Here is an 18,064-nt window from a genome sequence, read left to right on the forward strand (position 1 = left end):
CCAGAGTGTCACTGGGTGTGACCCCTGTGTAAAGCAGTCCCTGTGCTCCCTTGCGACAAAACTCCAGTGTAGATGTTTTGTGTTTTGGGAAGGAAGCTGTTGCAATTTACTCCTGCAAGAGGAAGCATGATCCATTGGCAAGGAGAACTAGAGTTCTCTCTCTCTCTGTCTTCCTCTACCAACCTCTCTCTCTCTCCTCCTCCTCCTTTTTCTTTGACGGACATTTCCTTTTCGGGAAGAGGAATGTCGCCTAGGAAGACCTTTCGGTACAGTTCCATGGAATTTAACGATCGCTCTTCTTCGGGAAGGAACAATGGATGGTCATTGCCGCTAACTGGTACAGTCTGGGTCTGTTTCCGCTCTTGCACTGGTTCTAGGTGAGCGGTCCTTCTGAGCCCAACACCCCAAGTGTTTGAGGGTAAGGTTACACATCCTCCTGCTATGAAGGGAGAGGTAATCTTCGTATGATACGTCTCATCGAGAGCAGGACCAGTCTCCTGGTTGTCTCTTCTGGTACTGGGGTGCATCAAGTAGAGAGATGGTAGTCACGGATCCTTCCCCCTTGTCTTCCTGTCCTTCCTAGGATCTATCGTCATTTTTTGTGATTGAAAGCAGAGCATTGCCTCACGTGCTTACGAGTACCGGGCTGTGTTCTGTGTTCTTACAAGCATAGAGCATTACGTCTCGTGCTTACAAATACGGGGCTGTGTTCTGTGTTCTTACGAGAATCGATCCACATTCCCATCAAAGACAATAAGATCATCAATTTTTAAGAAAATGCATAACTGGACTACAACACATACTTCAGCTGATTCGTCCAAAGCTTAAGACGAGAAACTGAAAGATGGACGAGGTCTTTCAGTTGCCGAGATACATCAGGAGAGAGATTTCCTCTATACGTGTTCTAACTGTCTGCTTTGTTAGAGCAAGTTCTTTTGCTTTCCTTTCGATGCTTTCATCTCCAAGAGGTCTTGCATGTCAGTTGCAAACTGGCAAAAACCTTGTTTGATTTGTTAAATTTTATTGGATATTTTCACTAGTTATTCCTAAACACATATTAAAGAGTACTGTATATAAATTAGAATTTTACTTAGAAACTATAGAATATTAGAATGTATCATACTAAAGATATAATAGAATTCTTAAATACAGTACAAAAAATAAGTATATTAATAAATCATATTTTATATTTAAAAGTGTGTATAAAACCTTTTAGCTCAATTTCAGTGTACAACAGGAAAGGTATTGAAGCAAAACAGGTATACCAGGATTTTCTAATAGCAAAACGTACTCATTATATTTCAGGTCGTAACTTTAAGATTAACCTTAGACTCTTCCAGATCCTGATATGGCAACACTCGTTCATTTTCCCTCTTCTCTTCCAGGTAGTCAACATTAGGTGTCGCAAGACGAAAGGTCAATGTAGACTTAAATGCGTCATGGTCAGTGATGGTGGAGGGGACAAGACCTGTTTCCTCATCTACACTGCGGACATGTTCCTTTTTGAATGTTGCAATGGTGAGGCATATCTCTCTCTCTCTCTCTCTCTCTCTCTCTCTCTCTCTCTCTCTCTCTCTCTCTCTCTCTCTCTCTCTCTCTCTCTCTCTTTAGCCTTCTACCTGACCCCGTTCTTGCTGCCTTTCTTCCATCTTAACCATCACTCTATTTACAATGTTTTCTCCCAGTGGGACCTTGGCACTGAAGGGCTTTCCTGACCCCAACATCCAACTCTTATGAATGAGGAATAAATTTTACAAGATATGTTTTTTATATTTGTAGCCATAATTATTATTATTATAATCTAAGACAAATAAAACTGTGTTTAGATTTATGTAAGTATATTATTGTAAAAATAAAATTTGTGAAATTAATAAGAAATAACAGAATAAGAATCTTTTTAATCGCTTGTTTCTCGAACTAATCGACCTTCGTCTCCCGCAGGTGTTTGACAACTGCGCCGTCACCGTTATGATTTCGGTGGAACCGTAGACGTTTGGACTTGAGATACAGCCGTCCAGGAGGATAAAGATAGACCGAGACACCCCAAGATGACGCCTTCTTGATGTATCTCTCCATGTTCTCGCCTACTTTCTTGCTTCGAAAATGTTAAGGAGAAGGTGAGTGACGATCCTTGCTCTTCGTAGCTGCTTAGTGTCATCTGTGTACTTTGTAGGGTACACTGTAAGCATTGCGAAATGGTTTTGACAGATTCTCTTTCTGTCACTTTTTAACTGTCTGCTTTATCTTCAGTCCCAATTCCTACCCTTCATTTTCCTGTCCATCTTCTTCGATGTTTAAACATAGATATAAATTATCTTCCTTTAACGAGGTAGTTATAACTGGTGGCGGGGAAGACCCACTCGCATGTGGGTCAGCTCAACGCTCACTTTTTACTTCGGCTGTTTTAAGTGGAAAATACTTAAGAAGTTATTTTCAACGTGTGCAACATGTTTTTGTGTAAGCCAGTCTTATTAATCTAGTCCTTCCTGTGACTTTTTTGTTTGTAAATCATGATTAAAAAAACACAAATGTGAAGGTAAACAGATCAACTTGAGACTATATAGATTCTTATACAGTTGATGAAGACGGTTAAGAATTTTTTTATTTATGTCTTGAATTTATGTCTTAAATTAATGTGTAAGACATCTATGTCTGAAAGGAAAGTTAATACACAGGGGTGTATGTAACAGAAGACATCCGGTAATGGTTTGGGTGTATTGTCTCGACACCTCCATAGAATACGAGCCCAGACGACGGTGTCTAAGACAAAGCAGGGTCTATGGGTGATGTGGAAATTCAGTTTTTGAAAATGACATAATAGAGATGGCTGAACTGGTTAACTCCCAATGAATATCTATATAATAATTATATATATTACAAGAAAAGGAATTCCAGTTTGTACAGATTTTTGTAGAAGAGACATGAACTTTGAACAATTGACTGGGGAAGGAATACAAGAATGGCTTCAGAGGTATTTCGTAACACCATGACAGCCCCTTGAGGACCAGATTTTCAATTAAAGAGGAACAGAGAATTAGCATTTGAGGGAATGACTCTCCCACAAGTCATGGACATTCTGACATTGAGATATCAGTTGACATTCCTGAGGTTTGATGAAACCTGTATTGAGAGAGGGATACAAGAGCCATTATCTATGCGTCCCTTCCCCGATTGCCATAATTTCATAAATTTGAATCTCAAGATTAGTTCACCAAACTTGTAACTGGGCTCCAGAAGGCACTAGAAGAGTTAGAAGACCCAGGCCTACATGGCTTAGTAGTATGAAGTGTGAAGGAGGTGGTGAATAGAGAAGTAGTGATTTAAAAGCTCAAGATAGAGACGACTGGTGAAATCTAACCGAGGGCCTTTGCGTCAATAGGTGTAGGAGGAGACGATGATGTTGGATACATTTGGAATAAACAAGTATCAAGTCTGAGGACCAAGGAAACTATAGAAAAAAGGCTTGACCAGGAGTGGCAGGTTTAGATCAAATAAGGATGTGGTATTCACTGTCAAATATTGTTATTTTTCCTAGCTTAGCTACAACCCTAGCTGGAAAAGCAAGATGCTATAAGCCCAGGGGCTCCAACGGGGAAAATACCCCAATGAGGAAATCAAATAAGGAAGTAAACTTGATGTCTAAATATATATCTACTCTACAAAGACAGACTCATGTCAGCCTGTTCATTAAGAAATTTTCTGCAAGTTTGAAATTGAGTCTCAGTCTCCCTTGGCAGTTTTTTTCCTTCCTGTAGAGATAGGATTTGCAAATTGACACATGAGGACCAAGTATTTACCAAATTCTACAATCGATCAAGACAAAATTGATATGATTTCCTTTATGAGATACTACTGCTAGAGAGTTATTGGGTCTTTTGACTGACCAGACAGTACTACATTGGATCCTTCTCTTTTGTCACAGCCTATTCTTTCCACATTCTCCTCTGTCCTCATACACCTGACAACACTGAGATTACCAAACAATTCGTCACTCAAGGAGTTAACTACTGCAGTGGCTACTTTTCTCTTGGTAAGGGTAGAAGAGACTTTTTAGCTATGGTAAGCAGCTCTTCTAGAAGTTTTTATAGTTTGTTTATATATATATATATATATATATATATATATATATATATATATATATATATATATATATATGATTTAATCTAATGTTACTGTTCTTGAAATATTCTATTTTTATTGTCTATTACCTCTCATGTAGTTTATTTATTTCCTTGTTTCCTTTCCTCACTGGGGTATTTTTCCATCTTGGAGCCCTTGGGCTTATAGCATATTGCTTTTCCAACTAGGGTTGTAGCTTAGTAATAATGATAATAATAATATGAAACAGATTTATTACCAAAATGTTATTCTTAATATGGTCTGCATATCTTTCAAATCATTAGAATTCAATCTAAATTGTGGGCGTTGTATTTATGATACAAAGAAATGAAGTGTACTTCGTAGTATGGTCTTCTGATTGGAGAAGTTAATGCTTATATACAGAAAGTTCATTAATTGTTTTAATATTCCTAAACTTGAAAATAGCTCACATATTAGATTTCAACTATGAAAATAAAACAAAAGGTTTTCCTGTTCGTCACAATTTGCAAACTAGACCATTGATCCGTCGACTTTATTCGCTCCAAAATATGTAAAACAGAGTATTGAGGACTTTGGTTATTATGTAGGCTGCAAGAACATTCTGTAATGATTTTGATATTGAAATAAGTGATTCCCAGAACAGAATCAGCAATGGAGAAATTACAAAAGACATGCCCTAAACCTTCACCCAATATAAGAGAATTCCTTCACTGACCTAAAATACAGTGAACACTATGGAATGGCAGGTCATTCAAGTACAGTGTAGGAGAATGTGCTTAAGGGCCGCTCATGAATGGCAGAGGCAAGGGACAGTGACATTGCCCTATCAAACGGGACAATGCCCTAGAGAGACCATATGAGCATATGATCAGTGCCCAGGACCCCTCTCCATCCAAGCTAGGACCAAGGAGGGCCAAGCAATGGCTGCTGAGGACTTAACATAGACCTGATGGCTCCCCCAAAACCCACATCCTTAGTTCACAAGAATGGTGAGGTTGCAGCGACCAAAGAAACTATCGAGTTTGAGCAGGACTCGAACCCCAGTCTGGCGTTCACCTGTATTGTAGACCGTTGGACCGTCGACTTTACTTACTCCAAAATGTGTAAAACAGAACTTTGGTTATTACATAGGCTATAAAAACATAAATTTACACTTGTATACCTACTAGTACACCTTAATATCAAAATGAATACTCTGTTACACTTGTATACGTATAGATTTTGTCTAAATAATTAGTTGCGATAGTATTGTCCAAGTGTCTCCATCTGCTGGTGGTGAATAAAGACAAAATCGAAAGCAAAACTTTGGAAAAGTGGATGACTTTATCAAGATGCTTTGAAAAGTTCAGAATTACGGTGGAAGACTAAAAGAATGATTAAGATATCATTAAAAATAATATTCTTGTAATGTATTTTGCTTTTATTATCTGTGTCGTCTTGAAATATTTTTAAAAATGTGACTACAGTGTTTTTCTTTTCCAGGTGATCGGTATCAGTACATAGAAGAAGACTTGCCAAGATCACTGAAGAATCTTCTGGTGTAGATAATGACATGAAGAAGCCATAGATAATTACACCTTGAGTACATCAAGAATCCTCGTAGCTACAAGACCTCTCTCGTCTATTACGGAAGTCGCCGTTTTTTACTTTGATAGTTAAAGTATTTTGGTATATATATATGTGCGTGCGTGGTGCAAGATTGTTTGAAAGTACTGTATGCTTCTACAACAATTATTTTTAAGAGGTGAAGAATTCACAGGTTCATACATGGAAAGCTGTACGTATGCAGCTCAGTAAATGAATGTGTGTGTGTGTGTATTGCTTGAATCATTCTTCATACTGAATGATAAGGACATAACATTTATTCATTATCAGCTCCTTGATTTCCCAGGATCCAAATCTATTATCCTCAACTGTTCCGTCATTATCTTTCAGTAGGTTTTTGTGTCTCAAGTCCTACTTGAAGGATTTTTACAGGATTTCAAAAATGTCTTCCAACAAGTCTCTTCAAGTCTTTTTCTTGTAATGTCTTAACCATTTAGTTACGGCTCATTTTCCCTTTGCCTACGCATACACCAAATAGCTGCGCCTATTCTTTACACATTCTCATCTTTCCTCATACACCTGACAACACTGATATTACCAAACAGTTCTTCTTCATTCAAAGGGTTAACCACTGTACTGAAGTTATTCAGTGGCCACTTTCCTCTTGGTCAGGGTAGAAACGACTCTTTAGCTATGGTAAGCTGCTCTTCTAGGAGAAGGACACTCCAAATTCAAACCATTGTTCTCTAGTCTTGGGTAGTGCCATAGCGTCTGTACCATGGTCTTCCACTGATAATGGTTAGAGTTCTTATGCTTGAGGGTACACTCAGGCGGATCTAGGAAAATTTGCCGTAAGACAATTTGCTGTATGGATATTTAGACGCTGACATTATGCCACAAAGCGTAAGAGAAGGCAAAAAAACATTGCATATAAATGGCACCTTAATCATTTATATATATATATTAATTTGGAATATTTTTTATCTTATTTCATTTGTAGAGCATATTGTTATATTTATTTACCTTTATTTTCAATCATTTGTTTACTTATGGATATATATAAGAAAAGAAATGTAGAACAGAAAGATTAGAAATAATGAAGGTCTCACACTTTAAGTCATCCATTTTCTAGAATTATAATCTTTATTTCTCAAGATATTGATCTGTTTCGATGGGTAACAGATATTTGCAGCCCATTATGGATAACTTCCTTCTCTGTTGTTGATTTGAAGTCCTTTCATACACTTTCCAAAGACTAATAGGAAAAGTGGGCGGATCTTAACATCGACGAGGTCCCCTGCCTCTCTTTTGCTCCTATACCCAGTTCTAACATTCGATTTGCACGTCAGAACTGTCCCGGACCTCCACCGGGTATCCTCTGGTTTCGTCCTGGCCAGGCATAGTTCACCATCTTTCGGGAACCAAGGGCTTCGCTCCAAGTTCTATTGATGTATCATTGGTGTCTTGAGGAAATGAAGGAATGAATTTGATGTTTCTCTGGCATCCTGACATCGAAGGTCATTGACGTCTTGAGGCAAAATGAATGCGAGTGGCATAAGGAACTCCACTTTTGTGTTGAAATCACAATCGTTTTGATATCAAACCTTAAACCCAGTATCTGTCACCTTTCTGCAAGCATTGTTACAGAAATAACTAGAGGGGCAATCAGTAGAGCGCAGACCTCCGCCGCGGCAGCTCATTTCTCCGCCTTTTGCTCGATCATAAACCTGACCTCCTAAAACTTAATAATTTCCAGCTTTTTACATAACAGTTACCCCCTTCTAGTTTCATTACTCTACGATTAAAATTGTGGCCAGGAAACCATTCACAAAATAACACACAAAACAGAAATTCCTTCCAACTTCGTTTGGCGTAGTTAAAAAAAAAACAGCCTGTTACATTTGCGAATTGAAAAAGCTCAGATAAACTAAGAAAACTAGCTGGTTTAAAATCAGTCATTAGATTTTCAGGTTTTAGGGTCTTGAGTAAATCTTCAGTTGTTTGAAAAACTTATTATAAGATTCTTTTAGTCTTATTCGAGAAGAGACCGTAAATTTGGGGGAGCATACATGTCTTATGTTGACATGTAGAATACATAACTGATAGAAGATTTTAGGATAAACAAGTATTTCATTGCATGCCCAATCAACGTTCTATTATCATCCTCCACCCCACTATCATAGAAATTTACCCTTTTCTAGAAGCGTAAATTCCTTGAGACTTACATGACCAATTCTTGATCTAGGAATAGGAGGGGTATTTTCTTCCTTGTGTCTCCTTCTAATGTTTCCTTTCGTCTCCTTCTAATGTTTCTTGGTCAGCTTGAAGTTGATGGCGTGAGAGATTGTCCTTTTCAAATCATCCACATGCAACACTAATCGATGATCTTGAGGCTTTTTGATTCAAGTGTATTTTCTATCATATTTTCTAATTCATATTTTACAAATAGATATCACTTCATTACTACCTCCGCCAACAAAGTTGGAAGGAGGTTATGTTTTACCCCATGTTTGTGTGTTTATTAAGAGCTTCCTGGACTCAATTTTAATCGAAGAGTAATGAAACTTGCAGGGATTAACTTATGTAAAAAGCTGGAAATGATTGAATTTTGGAAGGTCAAGGTCACGGTCAAGCACAATGTCCAATTCACGTAATCAGCCATAAGTTTGAACATCGTAGTCACAGAGACTTCAAACTTGGTTCATATTTGAGTGTATAAAAATCCACGCCAATTAATACATGTTAAGATCAAAGGTCAAGGTCGAGAAATAAGCTGCCGCAGCGGAGGTCTGCGCTCTACTTAGTGCTCCTCTATTTCAGTACTGTATGCACTCTGGCCTTACAGTTCGTATCAACAATCTGATAAATCTTTCCCTCATGTTTCCTTAGAGTCATCTATAAGCTTATTACATCTGGTGCTTTCAATTGTGTATGGAATCATAACGGTTTAAAATAAAGCTAAATAATAAAGACCTTTTGGTCTTTCATTTCTCATTTTAGCAATGACAGAAAACTGCAATTTCCGGCTTTGCGGAAAAATATCCGTACAGCAAATTGTCTTGCGGCAAATTTGTTTACGGCAAATTGTGCGGCTTCCTACTCAGGCAGAGTATTCTATCTGTGTCCTTATTTCCTTTCCTCACTGGGTTAGTTTCCCTTTTAGAACCCAGGGGCTTCGAGCATCTTGATTTCCCAAATGGGGTTATGGCTTAGCTAGTAATAATAGTCATAAAATGATCTTTTGTCCGTAGGAGCAGTCTCGTCCTTCCAAATAACGATAACTTCTAAGGAGTGTCAGTTGGTTTTTGAATGAGTTTGAAATCAAAGGAGTATTAGAGTTCCACGACATTTTCCTCATTTTATTTGAGTGAAATAAGGGTTTTTTTTATTAGAATAAAAACAGGTCTATTTAAGATCCTAAGGAGAGCATTGAATAATGTAAGATATAAGCTAATTGTACAGTTGAGATTGTTCTTGTGATCACGTACAGTAGAATATTATCTTGTTGATCTGAATGAAAGAATCAGTGTCATGTGTGAAAGGCTTTCGTAGGATTTATTTGGTTCATGTTTTATATTTACATTTTATGAATATTGTTTGTTGAGAAATCATTTTTAAAAAGGTACAGAAATGCCAGCGAGCTTATGGATTTTTATATATAAGGGATAAGGTTTTATTTTGTGTAAAATACTTGAGTATATATGAAATTCAAGGAAGCTTAGATATTTTTATATATTATAAAGGGTAAGGTAATTATTTTGCGTAAAATACTGTAGTGTATATTGGAAATTTGAAATATTTACCATTGATAAGATGCTGAAGTTTATTGAAAAGTCAATTTATTGTTGGATTAGATATAACACACAACTTAGAAGAAGGTTTGGGTCCAATTCATCTTTTAAAGATCAGCTGCTTAAGAATAGTTTCACTTCATTCCATCCATTTTGTCGTTTCTAGAAAGTAAATGTTCATTTCTCATTACTTCTTGGAAAAAGCAACATTCATCGTCATTTTTGTTTACACTCGGACTCTACGTTTTAACTTTGAGAGGTCAGTGAATGTCAAACATTTTGTATGAAAACATTGCTCATATTACACAAACGATTATACATATTGACATCACGGTTCTCTAGAGAATACTCTGCCTGTATTGGCAGAATTCCATCGTTAATGGTTTTTTATCATAGTCAAGTTAATGGTGAATATTATAATGGGTACATTAAGAGTTTGTTATCCATTGTAGCCAACTTCACTTGACCGTTCTAAAAAGCTCGCTGGCATTTTCTGTACATTTGATGTCCTATATTTTGTATTTCATTTTTTAGATTTATTATTAGCAGACAGAACACATTTTGACGTAGCAAAGGTTCTATTTTAAACTCACATTTGAATGTTTACCAATCCTGAAACCACATGACGATAGTGAGAAAATTCCAGTTGAGAAAGGAGTTAGACAGGGAGACCCCTTCTCGCCTAGATCATTCACAGCATTTCTTAATTGAAAATAAGCAGCAAATATAGATCTGGGGAATTTCTATGTCATGAGAGAGCGAGAGAGAGAGAGAGAGAGAGAGAGAGAGAGAGAGAGAGTGAGAGAAAGAGAAAGTGTGTCGAGGCATAAGTAGTGGCCTGCAAGTGTTGGAACGCGTTAAAGACGTGATTTTCAACGTATAGGTCTTTCCGTAGGTACTGCTTAGCCGGGGTTTGTAAATCTGATGGCATGGGATAGACTCCCCTTGCGGTGTGTAGGTCTTTGAGTATGTGCTGCTTTGCCCGGGCTTGTAAGTCTGACGGCAGGGGTAGACTCCCCCACAATGTAACGTAGGCTTTGTAGATCGCCAGAGGAGGTGTGAGACATGAAGAATTAGATAGGGACGACCAACCACCTCCTACCATTTCTGCCAATGAGAATTCCTTTATATATTCTTTCTCCAAGTCCATGTGACGAAGATTATTCTAGAATAAATTAAATGAAAAAGTGTAAAATACTGCACTTATTTAACAATTTCATAAAATCACAGATTAAATATTTAACCAAAATAATATAAAAGTTTTCTGAGGTTGAATGTCGAGTTTCTCTTCCAGGGATTTCGCTGAGACATTTCAGAGAACAATGTAGAGTTGGGGGTATCATTATCATTATCATTATAGCAAACGATATCAAACAAAGTTATTCATTTTATGTTCTTAGGAAGATTAGTCTATAATGGAAGTCATTATTCAAGGCAGGATATAATTGTTATAAGATAGCATAACCAGAATGGCTAGTCAAATGTTTAGGCTATTCAGTAGTCAGTCTTGAGTTGTGGGAATGGATAGTTGGATAGTCAAATACCATATGAGATAAGGCTAGTTGTTAGCTAGACTTATGTTAGGGAATAGTTGAACCAGATGGATAGTCGAGTATTGTACGAGAGAGAAGTTTTGAAGTGTCAATATTAACCAATTTTAATCGAGATAACTTCAAGTGCTACAAATGTGTTCTGTCTGTTAATAATCATCGTAGGATTTTGTATATATAAATATTCTGTATTTAATCCCATTACAGCAAATGAGCAAAATCTTTTGAATTCTATTTAGAAGACAAATTTTGCTCGGGATTTTCATAGCTGTGAGCAGAAGTTTGACCTCGTAGATCAAGAGAGGACATTCTTCTTCTTGTAGTAGGAAAAGGTGTTTGTTCACACTAAAGCCAAGACTGTTTCTGTGTCCGTTTCGTGGTATTAGGCTGAGAAAACCACAGGTCAAAAACTTCATTGTTTAATGAGAGACAGAAAATACAAACTTCATTAATTTTTCCAAGCAGTGCTGATATCAAATAGAGTAGTCTTTTAGTCTTGAATTTAATATATTTGTCTGATTAGTCTCTGAAATTTAATAATTATAGATATATTTGAATTTTTCTAAAGATCAAATGACCTTAAGTTAGTTTTGTGACATCTTAATTGTTCGAGCAATAGCCTGCGATACTTGGTCTCTTTCGCATGATATACTTAGTCACCCTTCAGGAGGTTAGGACATTGAAGTGATAGATTAAGTGGGATGATGTTTTATGTTCTATTGACTTTTGAATCAATATTTGTTCCGACACAGAGACTCACTTCGAAACACTTTTCTTAGGAGTTACTGGAACCTCCTCTCAAACGACCAGAGTTTTGTGTAGTTTACCCTACTCCCATTTTCTATAGCGGTAGGTCTCGCGGGGGAAAACGTGCCCCGAGGGCAATGCCAAAGGTAGGCCACATGTTAGCCAGGTCGTATTCTTCAGTAAGTTTTCTGGTCGCGTCGTCTTATCACACGCCGCTCCTCAATTCTCAGTGCGACCCCCTTTATGTTCATCGCCACGTGGTTACCACATGGACTTTGCTTCTTTTCGAGCGATTAGTGCTATTGCTGTGTGCTTTTACTTTCGTTCTTCTGTGCTTTTATTGGCGTTTTAGTGCTTTCTTTCCTTTGTGCTTGTGTCTAGCGGGCTTTGTGATTGTGTGCGATGGAGCATGCTCGCCGTTGTCCTGGGCCTAGAGCCGGGAAATCGTGTGGGGCTTTCTTGTCGAAGCCCGATGTGGATCCCCATTCTTTGTGTTCCTCGTGTAGGGGAAAAGCGTGTTCGCCTTCGGACACGTGTCCGGAATGTGCTGGCTGGAGTGAGGTCCAATGGGTGAAATTTGGAACAAAGAAGAAGAAGGCTACGAAGCGATCTCCAAGGAAAACAAGTTTGTCTTCCCCTGCGACGTCTGCGGGCGAGGGTTCTTGTAAGGTTCCTTCTTCTTCCCCTACCCAGAGTAGGGGACGAGGTAAGTCGGTGAAAGGGAAAAAGTTGGTGCCTCTTTCCCAGGGGTTTGATGTTGCAGGTAGTTCTTCTATGTTCATGGTGGATCAGGTGCCCGTAAGTGTGCGTAGTGGGGGTCTGAGGGACGTTGCTCTTGCACGTAGGGAGCGCGTCTCGGTGGAGGACCCCATGTGGAATAATCATGTACCTTTTTCGTCGCCAGATTCCTGGGTAGATGTCTCAGGCGCTTCGGCTGCGGAAGGTGCCGTCGGTAGAGAGGATTCCCTGTAAGAAGATCCGCTGGCATGGGGTGTACCAAGGACTCCGTTGAGGTCTCCGCTGGATATGGAGGAGGGCCTGAACGAGTCCTTCCCTTTCATGGTTCGTCTGTCTTCGTTGGCGCCGACTACGTCAGCAGTTCCGGAGAGTTTTCTGCAGCCTTCTACGTCCGGAGTACGACGTAGTCCCAAGAAACCTCCGTCTAGTATGCAGTCGAGGTATACAGGCAAGTCAGACTCGTCGTTGCACGATTCGTCGGGCTCGTCGGGTGAGGAACGTCGGAGGAGACGTAGGAGAAATAGAGATTAGTCTGTGAGGAGGAACTCCCCTTCGCAGTCTGCCACAAGATCTATAGACAGGAGAGGAAGCTCTCGCTCACCTCCAAGCAAGAGCAGGAGACCAAGTTCTCCGCAAGGAACATGGGTCTTTGTTCCAGACAACAGGCTGAGGGACCTGACAAAGACCTCAAGCTTGATAGCCAAGCGAGCAGGAGACAGTCCTCCTAGAAGGGCCTCCGATAGCCTCGCCATGGCGTCAGCCGATGAGAGGAGGGCCTCGTCTTGTAGGCATAAGTCCCGTCTTAGAGACACTCAATCCGCCCAGCGGAGGGAGTTGTCTCCGAGGACGGGCAGCCTCGACAGGTCCCCCCATCGAGATGATAGACGAGGACGGGCTACTCCGTCGTACTATTTCACGGAGGAACCCGTTCCTTCGTCGAGGGCCTCGAGGAAGAAGGAGCCTGCCGGCAAAGACGATAAGAACTATCGAGGGTCCCGTCCAAGCGGAGGTGCTCGTGACCATGCCTCTCCCCAGTGTAGGACGGAGGAAATGGACGACGAGACTACGATGCCGATGGAGGACTCCGCATATAGGAGGGTGATCTCCTTGATCAAAGGCTACAACAACTTGGTGGAGCCCGTCCCACAAGAAGAGGAAGTGGGGACCTCCGGGTTAAACAAGTTTTTGGCAGCGCCCGCTCAGAAGAAATCCTCGCTAGCCCTTCCAGAGGCCAGAGACGGGGGGGTAGGCAGAACCCACATTGACAAGGTTATAGCCCGCAATAGTGACTCTGGTAAAGGCTATAGTGCGGCTAAACTATTGCAGGGACTTAAGTCCCAAAGCAAATATTATACGTTGGAAGTAAGACCGCACGGGGCAGGCAAGATGGAGGAGGCTCTGGACATCCTATGCCAGGGCTTCTCCGACGAAAGGGCGTCATCGGCTCCCACCCTCTTCTCCCAGTCCGAGTCCATGATGATGGAGGAGATGTCGAAGGACCTGGTCAACGTCGCCTCGTGGTTGGATTGGTGGGCCACCACCTTAGTGGGCACTTAGATCCCAGCAGACTCGATGGAGCCGGCCAAACGTGAGGCGCTGAACGAGTTGTTGGGATCAGGTTGCCGTGCCCTGAAGTTTCTGACGTTCCAGTCCTTGGCTCTCTCCGCGAACTGGGTACTGAAGAGAAGAGACGCTTTGATTAAGAACTTGCCAGTAAAGATCCCCGACAGGGAAGTTAGAGCCCTGCGGAACATCTCTGTATGGGAAGAACACCTTATCCCCTCTAAAATGCAGAAGAGTTGGTGGAGATTATGGTTAAAAAGAGGGAACTCGCCGTACATAAGCCACAGTCGGCGAGACGACCCGTCTTCAGGAGACCCGTGGCGGAAGCGCCCTCTACCTCGTGGTCTGTCCCAACGCAAGGAAGGCGGGAACATTCCTCGGGACAATGGTCCCAATCAATGAATCCTTCCCGCAGGGGACTTTCTTCAACTACTCCAACCTACAGGAGTGTGTACTCATCCTCCAGAAGAGGACGGGCAGTCCGGTCATCCCGTAGAAGACAAGGTGAGAGGCCCCCTCCCCTGCCCAAGCCTCAGGTAGGGGGATGCCTCAGACTTTCTTGGCAAGCATGGAAGCTCCACGGAGTAGATCCGTGGACAGTAACGGTAGTGAAGGAGGGTTACAGGATTCCATTTCTGGATGACCCACCTCTGTTGATTCCAGCAAGTCAGGCGGACTGGCTGGTTCCCAAGGACCCGGCAAGAAGGGCAGCACTGGACGGAGAAGTTTCCACGATGTTGCAGAAAGGAGCCTTAGAGACAGTGAATTTGCCGGGTCCAGGGTTCTACAGTCGCCTGTTCTTGGTAGAGAAGGCGACAGGAGGGTGGAGACCAGTAATAGACCTGTCAGCCCTCAACAAGTATATTTGGAAAACAACCTTCAAAATGGACACCCCAAGAACAGTCATGGCGTCCTTGAGGGAAGGAGACTTTATGATATCCATAGACCTCAAGGACGCCTATTTCCAGATTCCTATTCACCCAGCAACCAGGAAGTTTCTCCAGGTGAAGTGGGGTGCCCAGATTTTACAATTCAAGGCCCTGTGCTTCGGACTTTCCACGGCGCCCCAGGTATTCACGAGGGTGTTTACGACAGTCTCCGTATGGGCACACGAACGGGGGATTTGTCTAATTCGATACCTGGACGACTGGCTACTCCTTTCTTCCTCAAAGGAAGACTTGAAGCAACAGGGCGAAGACCTTCTGCCATTATGCAAAAATCTGGGCATCACAGTCAACCTGGAAAAATCTCAGTTGACCCCGACCAACAGAATGACTTACTTGGGAATAGTTCTGGACTCATTACAGGTCAAGGCTTTTCCATCCTTAGACAGGCTGACCAACCTAGACCGAGTTCTCCGTCCCTTCCTTCTAGGACATCCCAGAAGGGCGAAGGATGGGCAGAGGTTGGTGGGACATCTGGTGTCCTTAGAGAAGCCAGTTCCATACGGGAGGCAGAATCTAAGGAAAATTCAATGGAACCTAAAGGAGAATTGGAACCAGAGAAGTTCCCCAGACAAAATGGTTCCTGTCCTTCAGGAAACCAGGCAAGCTCTAGAGTGGTGGTAGGATCAGGCACACACTCTAAAAGGGATGCCATTGTCCGCCGAGCCTCCGGAAATCCTTCTGTTTACGGACGCATCGAAGGAGGGATGGGGTGCACATCTTCGGGAAAAGACAGCGAAGGGAAGATGGACAGAGGGGGAAAAGTCCCTACACATCAACGTCCTGGAGATGAGAGCGGTCCAAGAAGCCTGCAAACTCTTCACGAAGGACTTGAGAGGGAACTCAGTCGCTCTGATGTCGGACAATGCTACCGTGTTGGCATATGTAAAGAAGGAGGGAGGACTGAAGTTGAAGGAGTTGTGCGGTCTTGCCCTACAGATCCTGGAGTGGGCGGAAAAGGAGGAGGTCAACCTGATGGCAAGATTCATTCCGGGGAAAAAGAACGTCCTGGCAGACGGCCTCAGCAGAGTGGGACAAGTAGTAGCGACAGAGTGGTCCCTGCATCCACAAGTGGCAAGCTACGTCATTCAGATGTGGGGGTCCCCGGTAATGGATCTTTTTGCAACAAGGTTGAACGCGCAACTCCCCGTATTCTGTTCGCCTGTCCCATGCCCCAAAAGCAGCAATGGAGGATGCCTTTCAACACAGGTGGGACGGTCTCGACGTCTACGCATTTCCACCCTTCTCCCTAATAAGACAAGTCCTCAACAGGTTGAGGACAGCAATCGACCTAAGGATGACTTTGGTAGTGCCTTGGTGGCCAGAGAGAGAGAAAAGCCTTGCCATTCTCCCTTCTTGGCCTCTTCCCGACAAGCCAGATCTCTTGAGGCAGCCACACTTTCAGAGGTTTCACGAAAACCCGCAATCCCTTCGTCTTCACGACTGGAGGTTATCCAGTGCCTCCTGAGAAGACAAGGGTACTCGACTAAGACAGCTAAGAGGATGTCCCTTTACTTAAGAAAATCTTCCACGGCTGTCTACCAATCCAAATGGACGTTGTTTGTTAAGTGGTGCAAGAACAAGAAGATAGAACCCTTAAAAGCATCAGTTCCCATTATAGCGGATTTCCTGGTCCATCTCAGGGATAAGATGACCATGTCAGTCCCAGCGATTAAAGGAGTTCGTGCTTCCCTTGGCCAAGTTTTCCTTTTGAAGGTCATAGATTTGGGGTCTTCCAGGCATATTTCCATGCTCATCAGGGCCTTCGAACAAGCATGTCCTCCTCCTTCCCCCAGAATTCCGAGTTGGGACCTGGCTAGGGTGCTAGATATGCTCCATAAACCACCCTTCGAACCCTTAAAAGATATAGTGGACAAGAATCTCACGTTCAAAGCAGTCTTCCTGTTAGCGCTGGCCTCAGCTAAGAGGGTGGGCGAGCTACATGGATTGTCGTATGAAGTAGAGCACTCTAGTGGGTGGAAGGAGACAACCTTTAAGTTTGTTCCCTCGTTCATCGCCAAGACCCAGAATCCTTCCGTTTGGGATCTTTTACACAATAGACAAGTCTCAAGAGTCGCCAATATTCATCAAGCACAACAAGGAATATTTTGAAGGGTAAGTGTTATTTACACACTTAATGAGTCCTTTGTGTAGTTTATCCTACTTACCATCGGGGTCTATGTCTGGGAGGCACTCCCACCTCCTAAAGTGTAAGTTTCCTAAGAAAGTGTTTCGAGGTAAGTCTCTGTGTCGGAACAAATCACAAATTTTTAGTAATTTGTATTTTTCCTAACATACTTCCCGAGAAACACTTTCGGGTCATGGCCCCCCAACCGTCCCCCAGTAGCCTCACTGTTCTTGAGTATTGTTCCTTACTTAAAACTTACTGAAGAATACGACCTGGCTAACATGTGGCCTACCTTTGGCATTGCCCTCGGGGCACGTTTTCCCCCGCGAGACCTACCGCTATAGAAAATGGGAGTAGGGTAAACTACACAAAACTGGTCGTTTGAGAGGAGGTTCCAGTAACTCCTAAGAAAAGTGTTTCTCGGTAAGTATTGTTAGGAAAAATACAAATTACTAATAATTTGTGATGTTTTTGCTGAGATCAGAAAAACATGTTATGAACTTCAGCTTTAGACAAAAAAAGGGAATCTGTAATGCAGTAGTTTTTCTATTTGATTTTATATTGTTAGATGACTACTTATCTGAATGTAGATTTTCAATTTGTTTTATTTATTTAGCAGTGTAGAGGATTTACAAAAGTATAAATTTTTAATAAGTTTATGATAAAAGGTTTTTCAGGCAATTTATTTATGACTAGGTAGCATTAGCTTATGTTGTGATCGCTTGATTATTATCACAAGAATACAAAACCTTTGTTTACTCCGTTGTTGCTTCTCCATGACCAGAGTTTTAAGGAATTATTAGGATTCTGGCAATATTGTTTGCTTGCCAATATATCACCCACTTCAAGTGGAAGTAGCTATTGCCACAGTTTACTCCTGTTCTTCGTGCTTAACACACTTGTCTGCTCAAACTACTATTCAAATCTTTATGCTTGCATTTGTGTTTTTCTCTCTCA

The 18,064-nt window shown here is 41.6% G+C and overlaps 1 long non-coding RNA gene across 1 annotated transcript in view; it reads right to left on the reverse strand.

Moving 5' to 3' along the window:
- The window catches only part of LOC137633938 (uncharacterized), a 203,624-nt gene that overhangs the window by 151,965 nt on the left and 33,595 nt on the right, over positions 1-18,064 (reverse strand). The gene's annotated exons all lie outside the window — the stretch shown is intronic.

The sequence above is a fragment of the Palaemon carinicauda genome, chromosome 43 (genome assembly GCF_036898095.1).
Source record: "Palaemon carinicauda isolate YSFRI2023 chromosome 43, ASM3689809v2, whole genome shotgun sequence".
NCBI classification, from domain to species: Eukaryota; Metazoa; Arthropoda; class Malacostraca; order Decapoda; family Palaemonidae; genus Palaemon; species Palaemon carinicauda.